We start from the raw sequence: 4,943 nt of genomic DNA, 5'->3' as shown, positions 1-4,943 counted from the left end.
TTTTCCCGGGCCTGGAGGTAGACCCTTGGTACTTCAGATACAGTATGCAATGAATATGAAAGGGTAACACTCCAACCTTTAGCGTTAGCTGTGAAGGTGCTGAGGCAAATAACACACTAAAACAGCAGTACAAACGTCAAATAAAGTGCTAGATCACACTGTGACAGCGTGGTGTGAGCTTGTGAAACCAGGGCTACTCTGTGTGTCTTAAAAAAAAAAAAAGTCTCTGGTGAACCTCAACTTGTTTGACTAAGATGCAGTGAAGGTAAAGCATCAACTCTGTTAAACACAGCCGTACAATATCAAAATACCAGTACATCTATCACTAATAGAAAAATGTAAAACATCTTAAATATTTATATGCACAAGAAACTACTAACAATGTTCTAGAGGCTTCTCTAAACCATTACCCATTGCAAAAATGTATGCCTTCATGTGCTCTTATTATCCCATCCCTGCTGAACAAGACAAATCCACCCAATGTCATCACTGATGGGAACAACAAGCAGTTCATGAGCAATGAGAAAAATGCTGGGCTAAAGCCACATACACACACCAAGCTGTGACCCAGCAGACGCCAATTGGCAGCCATTTTATTTAGTTAACACTGTTGTAATATATAAACTCACTGCCCACTCTTTGGAACCTAGCTTGTTTCTACACTTACTGCCCATTTTATCAGCTTCACTTACCATATAGGTCCACTTTGTAGTTCTACAATTACAGACTGTAGTCCATCTGTTTCTATGCATACTTTGTTCACCACTGTCACTGTTCTTCAATGGTCAGGTAGTGTGTGTTGCACTGGTGGAGTTTTTAAACACCTCAGTGTCACTGCTGAACTAGCAAGAAATATTCAGCAAACAGCGTCCTGTGACAACTGATGAAGGACTAGAGGATGACCAACTCAAACTGTGCAGCAGCAGATAAGCTACAGTCTCTGACTTCACATCTACAAGGTGGACCAACAAGGTAGGAGCGTCTAATAGAGTGGACAGTGAGTGGACACAGTGTTTAAAAACTCCAGCAGCATTTGTGTCTGATCCACTCATACCAGCACAACACAAACTAACACAACGTCAGTGTCACTGCAGTGCTGAGAATGATCCACCACCCAAATAATACCTGCTCTGTGGTGCTCCTAACAGGGTCCTGTTTGAACGGAGCAGATCAAATGAACAATGACTGATACAAGGCAGGTATGCCTAATAAACTGGTCACATCGGGAATACTGACTACAGCATTGCTTTAAAACCTCAATCATGGCCCTGGTCAGTTGAACCTAGTTAATGATGATACCAATTCTGGCAATATGTAATCAAAATGGGTTAGACTTTCATTATTATTACTATAATGAACTACAGTCAGAGTTGCATCTGTAGCAATGTTTTTGTTTAATCAACAGATGAACTAAATAAATATAATAGTACAATGTTTTTCCTTCTTACACCCCCAGATCAAAATTCTTTAAAGTCCTGGACTAATCAGTGCCCAGGTATCTGACCTTTCCTTCGAACACTGGCAACACATGAGATTTTTATTTTTATTGGCTTTCTATGCTTGACAAATGTACTACAGCCTTTACACTGCAAGAAAATATAAAACTATTTCCTCATGAGTGACCATTAAACCTTTGGAATCATTTCTAGTGGGGAAACTAAAAAGGTGGTCAGCCTTGTTAAAGGTTACATCCTAATTGACGCATATTCAGAAATGTGTTTATAAATGCATTAAACACCTACCACCTGCCTCATGCTCAAAAACTGGTTGCCTATAAAAGAGGCCAAAACCATTCCCAGAGAAAAATGTGTGTGGCTACTGAGTGCATTTAAAATCAACATTACCTTTTATTTCTACCTACTCAGCCCAAGAACTTCACTCTTTCAAGGTCCGCTCCAATCAGTTTGAGCCAACTGTAAAAGAAAAAAGACCACTCAAACAAGTTAGTGTTAAAATGTTTTGTGAAAAGAGAATTCAAAAGTTCTCAAAATTTCTGTATAATAAAATGTCTGGGATGGTTAAGTTATTCAGAGTACTTCTGAGTAGTTATTCAGATTCAGCTTAGTCCTAGAGGATACAGGAGAGTGGAGGTGATGGAAAACAGACGTCTGAAGAGTTTAATGCTTCGAAATACGCTGTTGATGTCCAGAATATCAGACTCAGAAAGTTTTTTAAGCAGAAGTATTGAAAAATTGGTGATATTCCCCACTAACTATGCTGAACAACACAGACAAATACAGACATTCTTACGGTATTCTTGCCCAAACTACAGCACACAATGTCGTTTTGCACCTTAGTCTTTGTGGACACTTCCGCTCTGTATGTAAGAGTTCTTTAACAGACATTACATACAACAATAACATTTCTTCCTCAAAATCTTTTCAGCAACAGCCAAATATAGCTTTATAAGAATAACTGCCTCTAGGTAAAACCTGCATTCATCTGAAGGCACCTTAGTCATTCAGAGTGGTCTGATGCAAAATGCTCCGCTGTAGAGAAACTGTCAGTCAGAAATGTTCACAGTGGTGTTAACAGGAACCAGATGTCTGCAAAATTTCATTACATTAAAAGCTATCCAGCTGAATGTTACTACATAAAATGGTTATGAAAACAGGCCTGATGCCTGAGACGTTGTTTTATGATACTTTTGAGATAAGATTTTGAGATTTTTAAAAATACATTCACATGGTTGGAAGGCATAAATGCCCGAAGAAAACAGATTTTTTCAGCTTTATCACTATTTTGTCAATATGAACATAACATACTGGATGTCTACAATCTCTGGTTCCTGTCATCACTATTGTTAAAGAGTCTGAACCAGCACATTTCTGCACAGAATTGTTCCCTTTTCAAATAACAGTTGTGCATTTCACATGCAGTAGTTTCACATCTATCTTTTCTCTTTCACACAGTGCATACACAGACAGACAGGATCCGTTTCAGAATAATAGTCATGTTTACTATGACACTAATGCAGATGGCAGGTAAAAAGGCCATTACTCAATCACAAAAAAAACAAAACAAAAACAAACAAAAAAAAAACAAAACATTGGGCACAAATGAAAGAAATCAAAAGAAAACTGCATTCCCATCGGTCTTAAATAATCAAAGCAAAGAGCTCACCTTCCACACGCATGTCTTTCACGTGATTAATTCCACCCCACCCACATCCACCCCCGGTTTCTGCTTTAGAGACAATCAGGTGTGATGCACAGACACTGCCTCATTGCAGCTTTGCTGTAATCTAACAATTATCAAACCAGTTTCTGACATTTATAAGTAGACTCCTTTGCAGAGATTTCCTCTCACATTCACGGCTTTGTCATCACAGAAGCTTTACGACTGCAAGAGAAGGCGTTCTAGATGATTCTCGAAGAGGTAACCACTGTATTAAGAGCAAAAGCTTGAGCTGATTCTAATCAGACTGGACAACGAATCCCAATTTCAACGCTCCCAGTTTCACTGCTGCCTCCACTCACATTTTATCTTGCGGGTCACCCTGCTTTTTCTCTTTCTCCTTAGAATAACAGTTGGCAAATGTATAGATCAGTTAAAAAATGGCTGCCACTAACAGTCTGTGCTCACTTTGTCTGCACAATTTTGCTGCAGTAAAAGGAGAAATTTCAGCAAAATAAATGCTAATATTACTAATAGTGGATAAAATACAGCATGACCTGGTCAGCAGTGTGTCAGTGACATACTAACTGGTCCCCAGATTAGCACTCTAATCTTTGCTCTGTAACGGACAGGAGAATCGAGGGGTAAAATAAAGGGTCCGCAACAGATGTTTGGTAACACAACAGCATGATTATTGATCCATCATGTTAGGAATACTTTTTTTCTTTCTGAGAACAGCTCCCAAAAATACAACAGCAAGTAACATCATTCCAGGGAAAAAAAATGCATCCAAACCAGTCACTGATTTTGCTAGCTTATCAAATTCAAATAGTTTGTCCGTATTTTTTTCTTCGTCTTCTTCTGTCGTACCGACATTCAAATTTCAATACTGCTGAAGTTGTACAAAGACATAAATAAAAACAGACTATAATACAGGTTGCTGTATATGATACAAAAGAAAAAAACAAAAACGCTATGCTTTGTTTTGAAATAATCATCGCCAGAGAGCGAACAAAAGATAAAAATATCTTTTTTTTGTGTTTTTTTTGACACCAGGACAACAACAGCACATATACCCCTGAGATTAAAAAAGAAATCAAAAAGCCTTGTACATAAGATCAGTTCTTCTGCTCGACATGCTGCGCTATAGAAAGCTCGAAGGCACAAAAGAACTGAGGCCAGGCTGACCTCAGGGCTCCAAACGCTGAACAACCAGTGGCCCTGCCCCCAGTCTACGGGCATTCTGGCTGTCCACACTTCCCTAAAGCCTGCACCATTTGCAACTAATGGCCCAGCAAGTGTACTTTTGGTGCAAACAAGGGATGGGTGATATGTTATTCCTTCTGGACAACAATGAGATCACAATGATTGTTAGTAGCCCTAAAAATCTTCACCAATTTCGGCTGTACGTGGTTCACTGTGTTTTTGGGCTAATCACTATAACCACGATATGGCAAAATCCGAGCCGTACAAAATGTGTATTCATTTTTACACAAGTATACCTCCCACCCCTATGACCCCATTTACACCTGCTCATTTCATGTAAAAGCTACCCAACTGAAAGTTACTACATAAAATGGTTGTGTTTAAACTAATGAGACTCCTCTGTTAATTACTGTGGTTATGGACTATGTGCGGCAAAACATCATGTAATGCAGCACGACAGGGAATAATGACGAGGTGAAAAAGACTAACCAAACTGCCACTTTATTTTAACTAGCTTGGGCCACTGAATACTCTCGAAATAAACTCAAGAGGAGGAACTCACGTCACGCTGAAGAAGAAATGCTACTATTACTGATCATATGAAGCGCAGGAGGAGCTGG

This window comes from Colossoma macropomum, unplaced genomic scaffold, assembly GCF_904425465.1.
Source record: "Colossoma macropomum unplaced genomic scaffold, Colossoma_macropomum, whole genome shotgun sequence".
Lineage (NCBI taxonomy): Eukaryota > Metazoa > Chordata > Actinopteri > Characiformes > Serrasalmidae > Colossoma > Colossoma macropomum.
This window is presented reverse-complemented; position numbering follows the sequence as displayed.